The 23,661-nt window shown below is 45.1% G+C and overlaps 1 protein-coding gene across 2 annotated transcripts in view; it reads right to left on the bottom strand.

The window, feature by feature from the left end:
- jarid2b (jumonji, AT rich interactive domain 2b) overlaps positions 1–23,661 on the bottom strand; it is a 117,396-nt gene that overhangs the window by 79,781 nt on the left and 13,954 nt on the right. Inside the window, exon 1 of one of the 2 annotated variants that reach the window (XM_053638296.1) lies at positions 9,110–9,142. The exons of the other annotated variant lie outside the window; for it this stretch is intronic. The gene's annotated coding sequence lies outside the window, so the exon portion shown is untranslated. Of the gene's footprint in view, positions 1–9,109; positions 9,143–23,661 lie in introns of those variants that run through there. 2 annotated transcript variants of the gene reach the window in all.

Below are 23,661 nucleotides of genomic sequence, written 5' to 3'. Positions count from 1 at the left end.
CTCCTTTAGAGCATTTCGTCGACTCCGAGATCAGGGCAAGCAGGTGGCCACAGAGGTCAAAAGGTCACCCCCACCAGTCACCTCGCTAGGAAGGGCTTAGCCTCAACGGGCCTGTCAATCAAGACTGATTATGAGGATGCACTGGATTTACCCTTCTCTTCATAGCCCCTGCCCTCGCCCCCTTCAACCTCAGCTAAAGAAAAGAGCCTTTTACATGACAAAGTGGTGCCGATTTCGCAAAAGAAAAGAAAGACTGATAGAATGGGAGGAGGGGGGAGGGGGGAATCCCATTGGGATCCCCTGAATCCCCCTATCGCCTCCAACCATCCTGAAAGGTTGGACTTTTGAAATAAAAGGGAGGCTCAAAGGTTATCCGTCCATCCCCGTCACCGCAGAGAACGCACACGGAGCTTTATCGGGCTGCTTTCACCTCCGAGGGTCGACGACAGACAATCCGGTTTGGCTCGAGCTAATTAGCATAGCGCCGTATTCAGTCGCAGATGATCCTATTAAACTACGGATGACGAAGCTAGCTCGAGTTAAGAGAAAGCATGACCGGAACAATAGAAAGAGAAACGCGGCTCAAGCTGAGACTGCAGAGAGTCTGTACTTGCGTAGGGCGGAGTGGCAATCACTCGCCACGCATCAAAACAGCGCCAGTTCAGAAGGACGTTATTCAGAGAAGCAGCACCATTCTCAGCACTCGGGTGGCAGCGTAAGGACTAGCCGTCTAAGGATCCTTATTTTGGACCGACTTGGACAAATCTCCGAGAAGGCAATCCCAAAATTCTAGTCTGGCATACTTACTGGAGCGAGTTCACGATCAGTTAAAATGTTCCACAACGTGAAAAAAAAAAAACACGTCCCAATTTTAGTTCTAATAAGATGTCATGGTAACGCCATAAATGCGAAAAATGTTGCGCAATTACTCCTGCGTTCGTTTTCCTTCCACGTTTTCTGGTCAACCCAGATCCCTCCATCCTTGGCCACAGATTCCAGCTCCTCCTTTGCGATTTCTAGATCATAATATGAGTTCCCAAGCCAACTAGAACCTCTCCAGCAGGTCCTGGTTATGCCCCAGGGTCCATTTATCAGCTGTCCCGGAGACATCACTGTAAGTTGCCTAAACCACATCGACTCGCTCATCTCGTTTCTGAGGAGCAGCAGCAGCTCTACCCTGAAGCGCTCTTGGATTGATGAGCTCCTTCCCCAATCATGGGAAGTAAACAACCTCAAACCAGGAACCTCGATCCTGTCGGTTGTACTCGTGCGTTTCAATCCTGACTACAGGGACGGAGAATGTCCGGTAAGCAGAACGATCACGCGCCGATGTGATCTCATCCCCGTACACAGCTCTTCCCGCTCTCCTGCTCTTAAGAGATTTGAGACCGAGCCAAGTACTGCACAGTGCACTTGAACTCTACACACACCGGCGGCACCAACAAGCCATCACGCCTTGATCCCGACAGCGCCGTGTAATTACCGCCAGCACTCTACAAGCACGTGACACGACGCCTCCTGACCCCCGGGTCCACACTCGCGACAGGAGACGACTCGTTTTCAGCACCAGTGGACCACTTCAGAACCAAAAGAGGTCATTCCTTACCATTTCACACAGACTACAACACGGTAACGTGCCGAACCTAAACGATCGGGTGCGACACACGCCTCGGGCCGATTATTCGTCGGACGTCACGGGTTCTACACGCGTTCCTACGAACGCAGTTCGGGGAAAAATGCACAAGTTCGAGGTACAAAGTCTGCCAAGATTCTTCACTGCTGCTAAAGAAAAACCACCAATTGAAATACGCTAGGTGTTTGTAAAAAAAAAAAAATTTTCCACACAAATCATGAAGCTAAGCTGGAAGGATGGAACATGACGCGCTACATCGACGGTCCGTTAACGAATCCTGTTAAGCGGAAACAAATAAAACCGTAAGATGAAAGGTAACGTGTGCGTCCATTAGAACTTCAAGAAGCCCAAGAAATTTGGAAGCTAGCAAAACTTCACACAAACACACATCAATCAAAAGCTCACAGCGCAGATGTTCACAAAGCGAAGGCCAAAAAAAAAAAAAAAACCCAATTCAGGTCTCCGCACGGAGAGGAAGAGAGTGAGTGGGTGTGTGACGGACCTCATCTCTCATTTCAGTTGATCTTTTTTTTTTGTTTTGTTTTATCTCTCCTTCCTCAAGGGCCCAAGGCAGCCGTTCCGGCCTGGACGACCTCTGACCTCCTCGCCTTATCGTCTCACAATGCCGAGCCACCGGTGCGCGCATTCAGCATTCAGCGTTCAAGGACGGATTACAAAACAGCACGTTACCGTATTTTCCATACAATAAGAGCTACCGTAAATTCCGGAGTATAGGAAATAGACTTTTTTTAAAAAGGCTTTCCTACAACCAAGAAACAAAAAAAAGGTTTCAGTTAAGAGAAATAAAAAAACGTGACGTCCACGTTTAGCTGAGAAGCTACAGCTTATTAAAAAGTTTCATGTCGTTTAAGTCTGGGTTGTTGTTTTTTGTTTTTTTTATTGTCGTCGTGTTTAATCAGAGAGTCATAGAGCGGTAAAGCAAAACATAAACGCGTTAAAAATCCGAAAACCCCCATTCCGTTCACAATATTTGACGCATCAGCTTTTTTTTTTTTTTTTTGTTTGTAGAAATATGATTGCACTGATGTCCTGGATTAGCAAATCTACTCCACACACACACACACACACACACACACACACACACACACACACACACACGAGAAACGACCCAGAAAATGCAGTATTTCATATAAAGAAATATATATTTTTAAATGTTGTGGGTGCGTTGTGTAAATAAAGGTATGTAGAAGCCATGCCTTCTCATGTCCTCAGGCAGAAGCAATAAACACCAGAACGTCTTACTCACACCGTCACACACACCATCCATCACCGCCGCCAGCCACAAAATAAACAATCTTATGAGGGATCAATCAACGTCTGTTTAATGTACCCTGTTTGTTGAGCTCTCTCTCTCTCTCGCCCTCACACACACACACACACACACACACACACGAATGTACACACGCTCCACCACTCCAATTATAAATTTAGAGCAGAAGTGAATGTGCAGGAGTAGCACAGGCTACACACACACACACACACACACACACACACACATACACACATGCACACTTTGGATATAATTTACAAGGCAAATCTCGTTGCGCTGTGTGTGTGTGTCATGCTGGCAGAGGCAGCATAGGTCATGTAAAGACAAGCAGCAGAGCCAGTAGCTGGTGAATGTGCCAATCATGGCCGCCATAGACGAGAGAGTAGTCGTGAACAAAGTAGTGTTTCATAAGGGGGAGGTTCAACTGTGTTTCCACTACCCCACACACACACACACACAAACACACACCAGTGCTGTGGCTCAACTAATCGTCTATGTCGACGAATGCTTGTCTGAAATTTTAAGCAAAGCTGGATAAAGAAGACGCAAAGTATCTTATTTCCATCCTCGAACACGATGCGACAAGATGACGCAACCTAAAAGACAAGAAAAAAGAAGAAAAAAAAGGAAAGAAAAAAAAAAAAAAGGAGAAGATCACAGCCTTCAACATGGTACCAAACCATAAGTCGGAGTAGTGCAGTGGAGTAGATTTCCCTATTCGGTGTGCTTTTATATCCCATAATCCTCTGCATCAGCTCTGGAGCAGCTGCAAGTCTGGGGAAAGTGTCTGGAAACCAGCACAAGTCCTCGACTTCATTTCAGAGATTTGAGTTCAGATAAAAAAATGAAAAAATTTAAAAAAAAAAGGGAAATATAATAAAATAACTGGTAAAGAGTTACTCAATATTCTCCTGAGTTACTTACAGTGCGTTGCATAAGTAATCACTCCCTGTGAACTTCTCCAAATTTTCACGTGTTATGACAGAGCCCATAATATAAGACTGGCGAGATGTAAGTGTAAAAAGTTGTGATTGCGTACGTATTCACACGCATCGGTCATCCTGTGGGATCCGGTGCCGTCAGACGCCACGTGATTAGTTATGTTATACCATTTTTGTGCCGGGGTATTTCAGTTTACAGAGCGTGCGTGGCAATACGTTATATACGTTTACAATCCGTTCTACATGGTGTGCGACAGCGTATCCCGGAATGAGACGGAGACGGGACGAACGCCGAGCTCCCAAACCGGCTCCGCAAACCCTCATCACCACCAAGCCAGAAAAATAACCCGGACCGTAACACGATACTGTTCAGCCTCGTCCAGAACACACAGCGAGACACACAGCTGTCTGAGTGCAAGTTTCTGGACAAGCCAGAAGTGGAGAGAGAGACAGAGAGAGAGAGAGAGAGCTGGCCAGAAAAACACCCTGTGCCCTGAAGGCCAGCCAGAGCTTCAAAGTGCTCCACAGTGTGTGTTTGAGCAGCTGTACGGCTCCAGCAGGACCGGCCTGAGAAGATCGAACACACAACCAGATTTCATTCTTTTATTTGGATCACCACAGTCACTACAGAACCGTGATCCAAACCATCCTAAAATCCCACTAATACATGAAAGACAAGGCAGCAACTCCATAAGAGACAGTTAGAGTTACTACACACACACACACACACACATCCTGAAGCATTCACCTTTTCCCAAGACCTCATATGAAGAACATTCAAAACACCCAGGCAGCATCTGAATGGAAATAAAACACATCAACTTTGATCAAGATGCCAAAATATAGCACGGGTACAAAGGTTCAGATTATTAAAAAAAAAAGGAGGAGGGAAAGGACGACTCGTCGAGATATGTTCAAACAGATCCGTGTGCTTACCGTACAAGTGAGCCGTTACATTTGTTTTCTTAGTCAAAACAAAACACGACATTTTGCCTTTTCTCAATATGGCAGCACACGTGGAACTTCGGTTAGCAGTCAATGCTAAGTCCCTGTAATTTCAGCACTTTCACCAACATATCTGAGGTAAACGTTGATATTCTGGACCTTTTTGTCTCGTCACTACACCTTCAAACCGTCTATACACAAGACCAGGTGCTTAAGCGAAGCGCTAAGCTGTAGCAATTAGCGAGATTATTATATTATACCGCGTGTGCGTATTTCTCAGTTCTTATAACGCATGATGTGTTCACCTTCACATGACAGCATGCCACGCGCATCCTTTCTTCATCAAAACGCCCAGAAAGATGAACGTTGGGATCGAGCACCACTTGGAAGTTTGGTTAGCATTCAATGCTAAGCAATCTCTGCAGTTTTAGTAGCTCAGACTCATGATGGGAGAAAACGGTTCACGTTTATGACACATTTGTCTCGCTTCAATCGTCGCTACACAGTTACACCGTCTGTATACAGCACTACTAAGGTGTAATAATTAGCAAGCTCATGCTAGGTGGCTATATTTCCGGATTCTTGCGTGTTCACGTTCCATGAACTCAGGAAGTGAATTTGATCACAAGAGGACATGAGAGACCGGAGAGCACTGAAGTGATTATACTGGCCTTTAAGGCATTTTCTCTCTCGCACATATACACACACAGGTGCGTCTCAAATAAATAAATAAAATAAAAATTTTCGTGGAAAAGTTCCCGTAAGTTCATTCAAAAAGTGTGACTTTCATACAGTCTAGATTCATTACACATGAAGTGAAATATTTCAAGCCTTTTTTTTTTTGTTTTCAAATTTAAACTCGATGATTACGGCTTACAGCTCACGGAAATCGAAAAATCCGATCTCTCAAAACTACTCGAATAAAGAATTTATAAATCAGAAACGCAGCGTCTCGGGCAGTTCTGCGATCTGACCTCACAAACGTCCGAGTCAGCAGCACGGACTCGGAGGTCAAGACCGACACCCCTCGCGTACGTACTGACGAGACCGATTTAAATAGTATTTGCCTTCAAGGTCACGGTAGTTTATCGCCTGAAACATACCGTAGGCCCCACCTGTCCAAGCAACATTTCCAAAAACCTGTTTGACCACAATGACTGAATGTTAATATCCCACAGACTTTCAGGAACTTTTACACACACACACACACACACACACACACACACACACACACACACACACCCACGATAGTGTATCCAAGAAGTACCGCGAGCGCTCGGCGTACACAGACGATCAGTTATACAAGATACTGAGATAAGCAAGGAGACACAGATGTGCAAAGGTCCAAAGGGATTTAACACACGCACACACACACACACACACACACACACACACACACACACACACACACATCCAAAGTAAAGAGTACATAAGATACAAAACAGTGATAAACTATAACGATTTTAATACCTGATAAAGATACAAGAATAATTACATATACATTAATGTATAAACAGTGTAATAGTCCAGAGTGCGGTCTCTGAATGGACTATTTGACCATGACAAGTTATTAACCTCTCACTCTCTCTTACACACACCCACACACACCCACACACACCGACTCGCAACATAACCTCGGCCCATAAACGACATGAAACAGTCCAACTAGGTCAAAGTGTATTCCCGAGTCCACTCAGGAACGTACACACGCAGCTATGTCAAATTTGAAATGCCACAAATTCCCTCCATCCGCGCTCTAATAACGGGTCTCCATTGTCGTTTACGGCCGTTTCCCGTCCCATCGCGCGACGCTCTGTAAGCGTCCCCAGCATGGCTTTTAAAGCAATTCTCTCGTATTTACGCACCCGTATTCGATTAACGCTACATTTTATGATTCTTCATCAAATCATGCACCGCTTCATAAGTTTATCAGGAACGTCACAATAACCTCCGCGTATTAGTCCGGCGGTTCGAGCCGCCGTGCAGATGCTCGATTTTAACGACGCGGTAAGTGGATTAAGTATACAGAATTCCAGGAGACGCGTAAATCCAGCCCCGAATGCTCCCGAATAGAACGAGATCTTTTAAAGAACAGGATGAGATTGTTTGGGATCGTAGTCATGGCGTGTCAGGTCACGCGATTATGAGAAACGTCGTGTCGCTCCTCGGGGAAACCGACCGGAGCGTCCGTGCGGATCTGCCTCGCGTGCAGGAGCGCGCCACTTACAGTCAGCGCGACTCGAAGTCCTCGCCCGCGGCTATAAATAGAAAATAAACACAGCAACGATGCCTGAAAATGTGAAATCGATTCGAGTGCTGCGTTCAATTTCCCGGCGAAAGGGAACGCGGCGGCTCGGGGTTGTCGAGTTCCATTAGGCGGATTTACAGCCGCTGCTCTCGGGGAGAAAGAGGGCGTGTTTATTTGCGGGTGGGAACGCGTGGATGCGAAGGTTTCGTTTCAGGATCGCTTCGAGACGTTGCGATTTTGGCGCGGTATCGAATTAAAATGCTAAACATACGGATTTGTTCCCCGATCCGTATCGATTTTGAACAGAATTACTCAACGTCCTTCTTTGCTGCGTGTTCGGTTTTTCCCTAAAACTAGGGAATTTTAGAGGACGTCCGAACGGGACGCTTTCTCAGACTCCGAGCACGTCCGAGGTCAGCACTATAACAGGAACGACGCCGTGCACAGCATCTGCGCGGTCACGTACGTCGCATCCCGATCCTACAAAGTGCCGTCCCCCTTCGCTTTCCCACAATGCTCTGCTTCAGCAGTCACAAGGGACACATCACTCCTTTTCCTGTCCACAATTAAAGTAAGGTGTCCGGTGCCCGGCTCTGCTGATGTGGCACAGGAGGGTGTCTTTGTTTGTGTGTGTGTGTGTGTGTGTGTGTGTGTGTGTGTGTGTGGGTTAGAATAACACCCATTCATTCCGCCAAGCCACGAGATAAGGTCTAATGAGTTTGCAGTGCACAGGAGTGCGCGCGCACACACACACACACGAGAAAGCAGACGTGTGCGCTTGTATTGCACATCATCACGCTTCGCTTTCTTTCTCTCATGCCTCCAAACACGCTGTTTAAAACACCACTCGGTTTAAAATCCGCCAGCAGTGCAGGGAACAGTACAGCAATAAAGGGTAAAGCAAGGGCGCGCTTATCACAACTGCAATACATACGAGAGAGAGAGACAGAGACAGAGACAGAGACAGAATTCAGGCCTGGCGCCAAATAAACGACCCCCCTAGACTGGGAGTGCTGCCTCCAGTCATCTCTTTACTCTGGTCATTTCAACCATAACCTTCCCATTAAACATGTTTTAAAAGTACCTCTTATCTCTAGGTCAGGATCTGCGAGAAAGAGGGGGGGGGAGAGAATGGGAACACCAAGAGAGACACAGACACAGCGAGAGCAACAGAGGGAGAGAGAGAGAGAGAGACACAGACAGACAGACAGAGACAGACAGAGAGAGAGAGAGAGAGAATGAAATGGCCTTGAACTAAGTCAATAGTCCATTAAACAGGAAGGGGGCGGGGGGGGTAATGAGAGGAAAGCAGGTGAAAATGGTGACAGGCAAGGCATGCTGGGAAAGACGGGGCACAATAGGAAAAGGTCCTATCTGGTTGGGGGGGATAAAAATGAACACACTGTACCTAATTACCCAACTAATTAACTAATTAACCAGCCAACCACAACTCAACAGGTTCTCCCTCACACACACACACACACACACACGATAATAAGTGGGTGGGAATAAAGAGCCTTCCTGAAGCTCAGGTGGTAGCATCTGATAATCCACCATCGACTGTTTCACAGCTACAAACTGTTCCCCCACACACACACACACACACACACACACACACACACACACACACACACACACACACACACACACACACACACACACACACACACACACACACACACACACTGCAGTGCGAGTCTGATTAAGGTGCAAAGTCACGTTCGGTCAAGTGTTACTCAACAACAACGGCTCGATCCGCCACTTTAACACACAGTGCCTCAGTAGAGAGCGGGAGCGCAAGAGACAAATAAATAAGCAGAGGGTCAGTAGCAGATCTGATTACACACACACACACACACACACACACACACACAACCAGTGAGCACTAAATTGCCTGTCCACTGTAATGGTTTCATGGAAGGCTTCACTTTATGTTTCAATATCTCACTCACACACACACACACACACACACTGCCAGTGCTTATAATCAGTTGTATGTTATATTACAATAATAAACCATGTGGTCACTTAAAAACACCATCATCACTCACCCTGCATTCCCGCTGTCCGAGTGCGCAGTCCGATTCAAACCACCGCTGGATTCATGCTCAGGACATAAAGCTCACCTTATTCACCAAAGGTTTATATGCTCTGCTTTTTTATTTCACAAATCTGAAAGCGCATCAGATAGAAAGACAAAGAAAGAAAGAAAGAAAGAGAAGAAAGAGAAGAAAAAAGAAAAAGAAGAAAGAAAAAAGAAAGAAAGAAGAAAGAGAAGGAGAAGAAGGGAAAGGAGAAGAAAAAAGAAAAAGAAGAAAGAAAGAAAAAAGAAAGAAGAAAAAGAAAAAAGAAAGAAAAAAGAAAGAAGGAGAAGGAAAAAGAAGAAAGAAAAAGAAAAAGCTCTGTTCACCGTGTGAAAGTGTGAAAGCGTGATGCGCTCGGATCATGTGATCAGAAATACGGATAAACTGGTGGTTAACGGTGATGGAGTGATTGTTTGTAGCGGTTATAATGCCAGTCTCTGACGTTCCACGACATTAAATATAACTAGAAACGGATCTAAAACGTACGACGTGTCTGGAAAACTCTCTCTGCTTTGTTCCGGGCCTCGTCACGTCCCGTCACGTCCCGTCCCGTCCCGTCCCCCCAGCACTGATTATCTTCCTAGAACAGCACACGCGCAAGTGTTTCATCCTTTACTTTGAAAACCTGAGGAGAAGCCATGCTTTAGATTCGTTTATCCCTTTAATTATCCTAGTGACTGAGTTTCCTGTCCGGTCTCCAGCACATCCTGTATCGGAAGCTTTTTAAACTGATGACAGGTGCCACACACACACACACACACACACCATATCAGATCAGTTTCTCACGGTCATAGTATAATTAAACAGGATTCAAGCCTCTCTCTCACTCTCACACACACACACTCACACACACTCACACTCTATACAGAACATCAGTATTTTACCATTTAACCTTACAACATCCCCCTGAACCTGAACACACAACCCTTGCTCGCTTCAATTCACCCGAGGCTTCATTTTCCTCCGAGTGTCTCCGCTTGTGTGTGACCTTCACCGAGCAACCATAACCGCGCTCATCATGGCTCCCCGAGCGCACACACTCGAGACGCACTCGGCACTCACAGACGAGTGCTCCCTCGCTCCCTAAAAGCCGGCGAGCGGCTAATGGAGGCAGAGACGTCCTCTGAGAGGACTCGCGCTCGACCCAGTGCATTAGAAACACTAACACATTCTCCCTGGTCTGCGGATTACACCCGCCGAACGATCCGTGTGTGGTCACGGAGTACTCGAGGGCTGAGGTTAGAACAGGGGTGTGGTTATGATTGTGTATGTGTGTGTGAGAAAGTTAATATTAGAGCTTAGCAGATAACACCGACTTGTAACATTTTTTGAATTCTTTAGTGACTCATAGCTACTGAAACATTTTACACACCCAGCTAACACACACACACACACACACACACACACACACACACACACACACACACACACACACACCACTCAAGTTACTATAAAAACAGCTTCCATGCCTTAACACGGAGCACGCGCAGACATCAGCCGTCGGCTAAACGCTTTTAACGGCACTCAGACGCTCCTTTCCCGTAGCACTTTTCACCTGCATGATGATGGGCGGGTGGCGGAGCCAGGAAATTACCCACACCCGTATCTGCTCTCCTGATTTAATTGGATTGTTATAATACCTACGACGTTCATAATAACACGACTGATTTCACGCTTGCGCTCGCACTAGCTAAACGCCGGTCACACAAGAGGCCTCGGTTTTTCATTAGGGGTTTCATTTCCCTTCGCTTTTTCTGTAGGATTTGAGCTGAGGAACTGAAAAGTAAGAGTTAGGATATGAACTGGTGTCATTAGAACCGAATCTTGACCGCCAAGTTACTGCTGCATATCTGAAATATGTTAAGTGCTTAACCATCATCATCAGCAGCAGCAGCATCATGAATGCTGAATTCCTGATTCTGATTTGGTGGGTGTGGGTTCATTTTCTTAAATAAACAAACAAACAAACAAACAATCGATATGGTGGCGATTCCTGTAAGCAACCATTTCTTTAGCATTTAAGGAAGGAGTCTCCAGTGTCAGAGGTGTGTTTCAGCACAGGAAAACCTTCAGGAATTACGCCCGTGTTGTGGTTTCACTGCAGCTCGACAAGCGCTCGAGTCATTCGCTTTATAAATAGTTCAACACGGATCGCGTCGGCAAGTCGCCGCAGCGTCGGAGGAATAAAAACGCGTGGCGCCGCGATCGGAAAATAACGGACGGGTTACTATTTTGGGATGGAAAAACGAAAACGAAAAAGAAAAAGAGAGGGAAAACTCCCTCGCTGAGCAAACGTATGCTGAACAGTGTGTATCTGAAACGCTTCCATCATCACAGGTTTGGTGAAGCTGAAAGCTGCTTAATCTCCGTCTGGATTTGAAGGATCAACGCACTTAGGGAGCCTAAACACCGACCGACCGACCGTCTGACTGACTGAATTCTTTCTCCGTTTTCTCGCCTCGGCGTTTAGAAACGCGTCCCGTTCACGGCCGCTAAACCGAGCGCACGTCCGATTCGTTCCTTTAAAACGTCCTAGGCTGAGCGGATCGATACAAAATATCCAGAATACTTCAAACGTGGCCTTCGGGAACATCGTAACGAAAACATCTCGGTTTCTACGGTAACCCGCGTTCACAATTTTATACCGTTGACGGCTAGCGAGGCTTCTGGTTGCGAGTACGTGATGCCATTGTGATGTTGAGATTTGGTGCACTACTTGTGCGTTGTACGTGTGTTTACTTGGTTTTTTTTGGGGGGGGGGGGGCAATTTTTCTCTTTTTGTCACGGCCTGTTTAACAAAAGGTGCGTTACGAGCTCCTTTGTTCTCACGTCGTGAAAAAAAGGATCCAGCCTGGCTGGCCAAAAGAAACACGTTGAAGTCGCGGACGTAAAGAAAGCGTCGAGTTCCCCAAGGACACAGAAGAATCCGATAAAAACTGCATGTTTGTGCTTGCAAAAGTTGGATTTATTTCCACATTTCGCTTTCTCACTCTCACCAAAACGTCGAAAAAGCCGCTAATTTGCTCGCCGGACAATTTGCCGGATTCATCGGTATCGTTTCTGCAGGTCCCCTAAAGATGCTTAGCGCGCCACAGGCCTCGGCTCTTTTTCTACATAAACGTTTCATCATTTCACGAAACGCACACCCAAACTTTACAAAAGAAAAGAAAAAAAAAAAAGAATCGAGCGGCAGAGCTGGAAGAAAACAGAAAAGACGTTGGGAAAAGACGACAAACTGTCAGCAGATACACTTGCTTAAGAAAAGACGCAGAGCACGGGTATGTTTACACAACTCTTCAGTCAGGTAAACATTGTTTTCACATTTCAAAAGTTGTGTTGCACATCTGCGTAGCGACTCGGGGAAGGCCGAATTGCTCGACATGACTCGGCTGCTGCCAACGTTCCTCAGATTTCGCAGTTCTTCTTCCAGGCTTCATAATGACACACTGCGCAGGGAGCTGACAAGCACGAGGTTGATTCCTCCCCAAGGCTTACCAAAGGGTATGCTACATTATTTTTTTATTTTTTTGGTTCTTCGGCTCCCAGAACATTTGATCACCAGCATCGGCGACAACCAGCCCAGACAGGCCTAGGAATTGTACTGCAATTACTGAAGACACTCCGCCGGCTACAAAGGTATCCTCGATTCTCCTCCCAATCATCTCAAACATCCAAAGATAATAGCTGCAACACTCGAATAAAAATGTAATATGTCGTTTTTTGGGGGTTTTTTTGGAGAAAGACGGAGTACCCAGCTGTTCTCTGGGCTCCTGTCCAACCCTCCAGCCCCCTCATTCAATGGGAAAGGAAGGTGGAGCTCAGACCGTCACCCGGCTTTAACCTCTCTTAATCGCACTTTTCCTTATCGCCTCAAAAGCCTTTCCGTCCTTCCGAACCCTCCTCCCTTTATTTCTTCCCGGGGCTCAAGTGTTGCTTGATTGGGACACTCCCACTGCAAGGAGAGTCCTGCTTCCGGAGAGCTGCTACTCCACTCATCAATCAGCCTTATCTCAAAGAGCCATGCCGGATCTGTTTACAGGGCGCCGTTGGACTCGGAGACCTCGAAATGCATTCGCACAAGTACTGTCTGTTAAAGCAGTCAGAAAATGCAGAAGCTTTAAGGTGTCTCATCGATCACGGTACGAAGAACATATCTCTCGCTCTCTCTCTCTCTCCCACTTAGACGTGACGTTACTGTCACTCAATGCTAGGTTGGTGTTTGGCATTCGGCGGGCGATGCAGCACTCAAGCAGCTGGATAATGGTTGCAATTTTATCTACACTCGAGTTGAATTATCTAACCGGATTTCACAGCAGGGGAATGAACTGAAGGCTGGAATAGACTTTTTTCAGCAGTTTTTGCTTGACATGCAAAAACAAGGACAAGTATATGAGGAAAGACAAAACCACATTTTAAAAGTATTCAGAAGGCCGTGAGTAAACTGGGAGCGTTATGTCGGCAACGTTCATACCAGGAATTCCTGAGTCTAGATGCTGACTTAGTTCGTCAAATCTGTGTTACTGCGAACAACAAAAAAAAAAGACTAAATCATATAAATACCACAGAGACATCTATTCCCCCCCCCCACCCAATTTGGTCGTCTTGGTACCAATTCACACCTACCAGAGAGTCCTTTCCGCTCACACAACATCTACCAATCAGGGAGGGTGTGCTTCCTCCGAGACACGTGAAGTCACCCAAGCAGCTCTTTTCAAACTGCTGCATCTCACACCAGTGTACCATGTAACAGTGCTGGATCAACCCACCCTTCAGATAAACATTGATTTTCTTGGGCTGGAAAGTGTCAACCGTTGATTGGAGAACGGCTGAACTGTTCTGTGATTCGGGTTTTCACGTTTTAACCCAAGCAGACACCTCGACATTTTCACACTACACGGAACTATGCTTGCAGACACCTATTCAGACCACCCGTGTACAATGTCCTCATGCGGTCTCCGGCTGTACGCCGCTGACCTATATGACTCAGGCATCGTATTATTGCTTATGTCGTATAATATGGTCATACGTGGTCATATATTCAAACAGCTCTTTACAACACAGAGTTTGCCCTTTCGGTCCATTAATTACCTTTATTGAGAGTGTAATACACCCTGAAAACTAGCATCCTCCCCCCTCAACCCACCCCTGGCCTTCCTAGACGGATTTAGTAGGTGGATAAAACAAGCCCAGAGGAAAGTAGGGGGATAGAGAAAGATGGAGGGGGCAATGTCCTTCCTGCCTGGCAGGGGGTCAGAGGGATTAGAGACAGGTTAACCACCACTGTCTGCGCCCAGCAGAAGCCTGACCCAAACATCCGTTCTTTGGAGAGCATCCATTGATCTCTGCCTGTGATTTAGGATGTCAAGACGTGCTACTAGTCGCATGGTACGCCTCCAAACACAGCTCTCAAAGGGAGTGTTTATAATCTGGGCTGGCTCCATTCTGCTGGGATTGACTATATCCAAAAACATTCTCCGTTTCTCCCCAGACGGCTTCCCGAGCCCCCCTATTGCTGCAGACTTCTCATACAAGCCAGCCAAAGTGTGGTGAAGACTAGGGATTTGAAGAAGGACAAAAAAAACACAACCATGTACATCCCCCAATCCCGGTCAAGAATTCACAATGCAGCACCGTGACACTTTCCAAAACGTGATGGAAAGCTAGAGACTTGGACCAGCAGAGGGATAAAGATGGGTCCGTCGTCACCTTCGCGAGCCGAAACCCGAGCGAAAGATCCAGCCGGCCAGGCTTTCTCACCACACACAGAGTGCCATTGAGCCAGGGGAGAAACTGGATACGGATCAACCGGCCTTCCCACCCCAAATCTCTTCTCCGATCCGGCAGGAGGAACTATAGGCGCCTCTGCTGGGAAGCAGAGCTACAGTGTCACCATTGTCCGAGCCAGTTACACACACGTGACCCGAGATCCGAGCTCAATCCCTCCCATTATGCAGGGACAAGGAGACTGAAAAAAGGCCTGTGGGAGGGGTGGCAGAGTCACCGCTGACTGAACCTCTGGACCCACCAAGTGGGAGGGAGCTGAATGCAGAACTGGGGGATTGTGGGAAAAATAGACTCGGGCAATGGGGGAAGACGATCAACATCCTGCAGAGTCCCTGGACAGGATGGAGGCTGATAACATCATCATGTTGGCTTGGCTTTTTGGCAAAACACTTTAAAAAAATAAATAAATAAAAATTGTTATAAAAACAAACAAGGGCCATCAACAAGACCCAGAACCATGCTTAATCCAACTGCAGTAGATTCCAGTACTGAGGCAAAAGATCAAGCAAGCCCAAAAATAACCATATCTATTTCAAGAGCTCATTCTGAATCATGTAAAGCACTTCCAGTTTGGCTGGAAACTGTTTTGCGTAGATTGGAGAGCCGGGAGGATATTCCACTGTTGGCGGTCTCTATGAAGTCTGACTCTAAAGCAGGAAGTCATGCTGATTAGATTCTGCAATTCAGTTACATTGACAAGCTGACTCCCACTCATTTCCACCCAAACAAGTGCAACCGTATGCTCAAGTCAAGTCACTCAAAGCCTCACCACAACCATCAGAAAGGCAAGAACAGTTCCATGAGAAGCTTGGTTAAATTGTGACACAGAAACACAGTCAACCACCGCCCACACTTTCTTATCTTCGTCTCTTCCCATTACTGCCAACAGACACCATTACGCACTGAACCCAACATACTTTTAAGTGACAGAAGAGCTACAGAACAAGGAAAGGAAGTAAGTAACTCCTCATTCGCACTCCAGCACTGCTCTCAAAGTCTCGCAGCACCGAATAACACACTCGGAACCTAAACCCGAAGAAGAAAAACGTCATGATGCTCTCGTGCTACGACAAGGACGCAGATCATAAACAGAGCTCCGGTTTCCTTTCATTTTTCACCCATCGCTTGACTCGCTGGTATTTACGACGAGTCAAAATGAAACCGCTCTCAGATGGGTTACATTCCTGTCAAAAAGTCAGAGATGATAATCGGCTGTACAGAGGGAAACCCCATTTCCCCCAGATGCACTGAAATATGACTGCCTCGATGTAACTCCCCAATTCACCAAAAAGGCATGAACCTGATCGGAAATGAAAAAAATGACGACTGCGCGATTAGTATGACTTCTCAAATCCACCCCACTTTTTTTTTTTTGGCTTTCTATTAGCTGGGGAGATGGTTTAAAGGCCCAGGTTGCAGTCGACAGGGTTGAAAACAGACCCAGTTATTCCTCACCTGGGAAAAAAAAAAAAAAAACAGGTTTCTACAAAACAAAAATAAGTGGCTTCCAAGATTTATCTAAAAACAAAACCAAAAAACAAATTTAAAAAAAAGCCCAACACATGGTATGGGTCAGGTTTGCGACAGGCAGCACTGCAACAACAGCTTGCTAGTCATGATGGATAGAAAACACAACACTGACAGATGTTTTTCCTCTTCAGCTTCCACCGGCTAATGAAAGCAGTTAGCAGTTTTGTTTTGTGTTTTTTTTTTGTTTTTTTTTTTTATAAAGGCTTTACCGGAGTGTCTAGAACTCCAGTCTTAACAGAGAAAGCAGATGAAACTTGTGGCCCGAACAAGAAAGTGACTCACCACTCACACTTAGAGGAAGCAGTGACAGTAAACAGAAAAGAAAAAAACAGAGGGAGGGGAAAACACAGGGGCAGCAGTGCTGAGAATTCTCAGAGCAGCTCTTCAGGTTCGTTTCTCGAGCGAGGTCACGACACCTTTCGCAACCACGTATGCGTTTACGAGCCGGGTTCTCACGGCGGGCTACGAGATGAAGATTGGGGCCAAATTAAAACCGCCTATGAAAGCACTGACTAATAAAAACGAGAAACGATTCGATAAGGGACGCAAACCATAACAAATCTGTTTCGCAACTTGCGGACTAACGGCGATCAGGTTGAGCACGAGCACGTCTGCGTGTTTGCATGACGGGTTGCGGCAGATGTGGTTCTGCACCGGTGACCAGAAGATTCATTTTCAAATCGCTGAAATTCCTGACAACCACAGTTAGTCTTTTGAGCAAGGGTGACTCGCTCAAGGACGAATTGATGAGTTAATGCATACATCGTTCATGGTTTGGAGAAACCCCTGACGACAAAACACTTTTCCTGAAAGCAAATTAACATTTACATCCGTTTGAGGACTTTTTATTTTAGGCAGATGGTGTGAAATAAACAAATTCGCTTAAAAATAATTAATTAAATAAATAATAATAAAATAATAATAATAATAATTTAAAAAAAAACAGCGGGATAAAAATAAAAATTAAATAAATAAAAAGACTGTAAAACAGAATAGAAGAATTGTTGCAATGGAGCCAACTTGCAATTAAAACCTGATATGAAAGAAATAAAAAAAAATAACGGCCCAGAGTAATTCGGATGTCAGATCATTTGTTCCAATCAAATTACTTTGGGATCTAGGATTCACGTTACAGACAAAACACCATTTCAGGGGCAGTAGTGGCTTGGCGGTTAAGACTCCGGGTTACTGATCAGGAGGTCGGGGGTTCAAGCCACATCACTGCCAATCTGCCACTGTTGGGCCCTTGAGCAAAGCCCTTAACCCTCTCTGCTCCAGGGGGCGCTGTATCATGGCTGACCCTGCGCTCTGACCTCAACTTCCTGACATGCTGGGGTATGTGAAGAAAAAAGAATTTCACAGTGCTGTAAAACGTATACGTGACCAGTAAAGACTCATCATCATTATTTTATAATTGCAGTATATTAAAAATACACGAATTCTCAATGCTCATGGATAATGATTGACTAGGATTCATTTTAACAAAAAAAAAAAAAAAAAGTGTTTATATATATATATATATTTTTTTTTTTGGTTAAAATGAATCCTAGTCAATCATTATCCATGAGCACTGAGAATTCGTGTATTTTAATATACTGCAATTATAAAATAATTAGGCCAAAAAGATCACAGTACTTGTTTCAGAAATGATACCATTTCTTATAGTCACGATTTTTTGCTATGGCACCATTTTGGGAAGAAAAAAAAACAACAACAAAAAAAAAAACAAAAAGCGTTTTGAAAAAATAAAAGGTTTTGGCTTTTATGACTAGGCAGGAAAAAGCAGACGAGAGCACCGGGCATGTACAAGCTGCCCACCCAACAATAACACAGTGCTTCGTTTTTTCCACTGCTCTGGCAGCCAATCAGAGACCTCAGACAAGGGGCAGGTGGGGAGAGAGTGGCTCAGCCTGCCCCATGGCACCACCCACTCTCCCTCTCGCCACCACGCTTTTCAGTCTCTTTCGCACTCTGCCATATTCATCCTTCCACTGGTGTTAGGCTTCACACTCTTCCCTGCTGGAGACACACCGACCCTTTCAATCTTGCTCTTCTTCCTGTACTCACAAAGCACCAAATTGCAGACGGAGAACCATCTGAGCTAGAGGCTTGTGGTTAAGCAGACACAGACCCGGGCCTCATGCCTGGCAGGGCAGTGGTGGTTCGAGGTCGCACTACCTCTTGCAGGAAGGAAACACGCAGAGAGGCCCAGACAGTGCAAGCATGCTCCCACCCTCCCCCTTTCTCTCTTTATATATAAAGAGAGAGTTGACAAGACTTCTCTTTTGACCTAGTTTCCACTCACTACATTTTACACGTTTTGAAAAGACATGTGGCAACCAAAAGCATGTCACTGCTCAGCAAAAGGACGCGAATCTATACGGCTCGTACCGCTTCAGGCTCTCACTCCTCCCTCCTTTCCTCACTTTGGAGGCAACAAAGAAAGAGAGGCCCCTCTTCAGCGGAGAGCGGTGTTAACAGCCAGCCATCTTACATTCTGTGGCACGCCATCATACACACGACGTATGGGGGCCAGAGAGTGTGTACATTCGTATAAATCAAAAGCAGTTCGCTTTCTCTTCCATCCATTCATACTGTCGCTTTTTATTCTCCTATATGGACACCCTCACGTCTACTACACCACCGTTTCCTGTTTCCGTACGCGACGAGATGAGGAGAACACGCTATCCGTCACGTTCAGGGGAACGTTCGTGACGGCCATACAGAGCGCGCCCAAGAAGTGAAAGACTGAACGAGATGTCGGCGCTGTTCAGATTTTCACGTCTTAAATCGAATCAGAATTTTCCAGTCAGCATGCAAGGGTGCATTTGGAAGTCATTTATTCATGCGAGGGTCAAGATAATTGCATAATATCGATCGGGGACACTTCAAAATAAAAAATAGTCACTGCTCATGGTTTCCGTTTGGAAGATAGCAGAATGCTGAGGCTCCTTTTCTAGACAATGCAGTCTCCCTCTCCCTCTCTCTCTCTCCTTCTGTCGAGCCACACATGATTTTACCGAGATACCAGTGACCCGGACCCTTTCTGCTCTCCGGACCTGCCTGATCCATCCTGATGCCCTAGCTCTGGGTGGAGCTCTCATCAACTGGAGGCTATATTCCGTCACTGAGGATGACTCCAAGCAATGCAGCCTGTGTTTTTTACGAGTGGGTGTGAACACTCCCATTGAAAGCCATTGATTTAGATTTTGACAGGCCATAGTCTTATAGAGCAAATGAGGGTTTAAAGAACATGGTGGAAATAAAGGAAATATGCTTTCACTCAAGTAGGACATGAGGTCAGGCAATTATTGCAATATCAGTTTAGGCCATCAACATGTGGTCCAGATCCGGACCTGCTAAATTATCTCAGTGGATCGAGTCCAGCACTCGATAAACTCTGGAGCAGAGGAATAAAACAATTCAGGTTTGTTTGTTTTTTTTTGTTTGTTTTTTTAAACATGAACCGTGGCTTCTGTAGTAGATCTACTGCAGCCAATCACACGCGTTCATGCAAATTATTCGGCCGAAGGTAGCTGATCACGAACGAAAAGTTTATTGGATTTCAAATATTTTATTCAATTTACCCTCTTCGACAAAAACCCAATGTTGAAAGACATCTGGACAGAGAAGTACGTGGTTATTCATCACCTCACCTTCACATCTCCGCTCATCTGTCCCTACGAACATGAAGCGCCACTATGAAACTTAACATTCGTATCCATGACCTCATCCCGAATGGTTAAGCGTTAAAAACTTAAAGATCGCCCCCATTCGTCCGGTCATGTTAGTTGCTTATAACCTTAATGTATGACCTTCAGGAATTTTCATTGAATATCCATAGACTAGACCTAGGTACTCTCCAGGTTGCATTACATTTTCATTTGAGTGTAAAGTGCACGTTGGTTAAGTCTGGTAGTTTCCACACGCCAAGACAGGTGGAGTCGACTGCGTCTTAAATGAAGTACTCGGCAATAATCAATTATCCCGACTGAAGTGTTGGGGCTCTCGTGTTACAGGATGTGTCTACACGGCCATGCATGGCTGAACTGACTGTTAAACCCCTCACATCTGCTCACACTCATATACACCCACACGGCCTTTATCAGGTTAACACACACACACACACACACACACACATACACACACTCAAGACAGAAGAAGAAACAAGATGGATGGAAGAACCCTTTACACTTCTCTTCATGGCCTACGGTATTAGCGAGCCTTAAAACCAGCAGGCAGTTACCTCCGACTCACACTGTCAAATGTGACGAGGCCACAAATATGCAGCAGGCAGACTCTGAAAGTCAAACTGCGAAAAGCCTTAAAAGCCCTGAAAACCTCTAAAAGGCTCCAGGCTGCACGTACCCATCAGTCACATGCAGGAGGGAGCAGACGAGTCAGTAAAACACGCTCAGGTTGACATTAACGGCCTTGTTTCATTGCCATATTTGCATAAGGATTTCAAAAAACGAGGCTGAAATTGGTTTCGGGAAAACGACTCGACTCTAAATTAAAATAACTTCCTGTGCCACTGAAAGCTCGAGGAATGCTAGACTGAAGCTGAAGACCTCAAGTGGTACTCGTTACACGAGGCCTTGAAAGGCAACAGAAGTAAGACGCGAACTGCCGCGTACCGGCATCCAAAAAAAACAGCACATTAGGTAAAATTCAAACGTCTCCTTCAAAAGGTGCCAAGTGAAGAAAAAAAAAAACAACAAAAAAAAATCAACACAGCTGAAGTAACTAATATTACCGAGCTGCTGGAGTCTTTTGGATCACGGTAATGACACTGAGGAAAAGGGACATGTGTGGAGGAGGATAAAAGCGCATGAAAAGCTAGAAAAACACACCGTCTAGTGTTAAAATGCGCTATTGAACAAACTGTGCGTCTACAGTAAGGTCTGAAAACCTTCCCTCACTACCAGGAACTGCTTTGATTTCATTACATTTCAACAGTATTTGTCAATTGTGTTGAAAGAATACAACACATCTCTCGGCACGGCAGACTCCACTGAGGTTCGGCTAGCGGTAAATGCTAATTGGAACCGCAGTTCATTTTAGTCGTATGAAACATTTTGGTAATAATTTACCAACACGTCTGAGAGAAATGTTGATCTTCTTGACGACTTTGGCTCCTCTCCACTGTATTTACTCCTCATTGTTGTCTGTATAAGACTTAAAAGTCTATGTATTAGCTAGTTAAATTGTTAGCCTGGCTCGTTAGCCTTTTTTGTTTGGGGTCTTTAATTAGTAATTTACCAACACATCCGAGAGAAATGTTGACATTCCTGATGCCTTTAGCTTGTTTACACAGTATTTATGCCTTTATATTGTCTGTATAAGAGTGACCAGCTAGGTCCTAGCTAGCTACAACTACCTAGCTAGCTAGCTACAACTACCTAGCTAGCTAGCTAGCTAGCTATGTCTCCACTGCCTTTGCAACACATCTGAGAGAAATGTTGACATTCCTGATGCCTTTAGCTTGTTTACACAGTATTTATGCCTTTATATTGTCTGTATAAGAGTGACCAGCTAGGTCCTAGCTAGCTACAACTACCTAGCTAGCTAGCTACAACTACCTAGCTAGCTAGCTAGCTAGCTATGTCTCCACTGCCTTTGCAACACATCTGAGAGAAATGTTGACATTCCTGATGCCTTTAGCTTGTTTACACAGTATTTATGCCTTTATATTGTCTGTATAAGAGTGACCAGCTAGGTCCTAGCTAGCTACAACTACCTAGCTAGTTAGCTATGTCTCCACTGCCTTTGCAACACATCTGAGAGAAATGTTGACATTCCTGATACCTTTAGCTCGTTTACACAGTATTTATGCCTTTATATTGTCTGTATAAGAGTGACCAGCTAGGTCCTAGCTAGCTACAACTACCTAGCTAGTTAGCTATGTCTCCACTGCCTTTGCAACACATCTGAGAGAAATGTTGACATTCCTGATACCTTTAGCTCGTTTACACAGTATTTATGCCTTTATATTGTCTGTATAAGAGTGACCAGCTAGGTCCTAGCTAGCTACAACTACCTACCTAGCTAGCTACAACTACCTAGCTAGCTAGCTAGCTATGTCTCCACTGCCTTTGCAACACATCTGAGAGAAATGTTGACATTCCTGACATCTTTGGATCCTCTCAACTGCCATTACATTATCAAAACAAAAATAAAAACACCTACATCCTGGCTAGCTAAACTGTTAGACTCACTCATTAGCTAGTGTCTGCTCATCAGGCTTCATATTTTCCAGTGGTCTTTTCAGTAAACAATTCATGGCTTTAAGCTACATGTAATGTGTCTGCCTTCCTATACCCAAAGAACAAATCAGCAAGTCCGAACTAATGCGCGAGAAACTAGCTGGCATAGAGCTGTTTGGTTTTTCATAGTGTACAGGGATAAATACAGTACAAACCACGGCAAGCAATTAGGAATACGAAGCTTTTTCCGAAGATATGTTTGGTCAGTTATTAAGATTGAAAAAGAATTAAGTGTGATTTCGCTGCAAATCAGTAAAGCGGTGGAACAGTGGTGTTGGCTTAATTATTACGCGAATAATCAGATAAACGATGTGTATAATGTCAACAATAACAACGCATATATTATAGATTCATATTAGGAACACCGTTTACAATAACAATTTTTTTTTTTTTAAAAAACAGTTTATAATAGAGAAAATTACGACACTATAGACCATGAGTTTAAAGAATTTAGGACACTACAGTTGCAAATGGAAAATCAAGAGCTGAGAGAGACTCCTCTCTCACTCGCTCTCTCTCTCTCTCTCTCTCTCTCTCGCTTTTTGTTAAGGGGATAAATCTTTTAAAAGATTCAGACGAGCCCAGAGTGGTGGTCAACGGACTCCTACTTTTCCAGGAAACAGGAAATGGAACGTATCGACAGTGGCACGTACTGAACTCTACATCCAGGAGACCTGAAATGACAAATCGATATTTAACCCGCGTCTGAGAAATCATGACATGAAATTGAAATCACTGATTAATTTCTCAAGTCTCAATGTCTGACTCACGGTTTTCCAGTCAACATGGCATTACATATTCGCGTCACGTGTGCGTTACGTAATATCGAGACGTGCCATTACGGATACACAGACTCTGCAGATTCAGAAGCCGTGAAGCCGAAGAGACGAGGACGCCCGGCCCGGCCCGGCCCGGCCCGGCACACAGACTGCGTGATTG

Source organism: Ictalurus furcatus, chromosome 12 (genome assembly GCF_023375685.1).
Source record: "Ictalurus furcatus strain D&B chromosome 12, Billie_1.0, whole genome shotgun sequence".
Taxonomy (NCBI): Eukaryota; Metazoa; Chordata; class Actinopteri; order Siluriformes; family Ictaluridae; genus Ictalurus; species Ictalurus furcatus.
The sequence above is the reverse complement of the archived record's forward strand: the minus strand, read 5'-3'. Positions and strand labels throughout refer to the sequence as shown.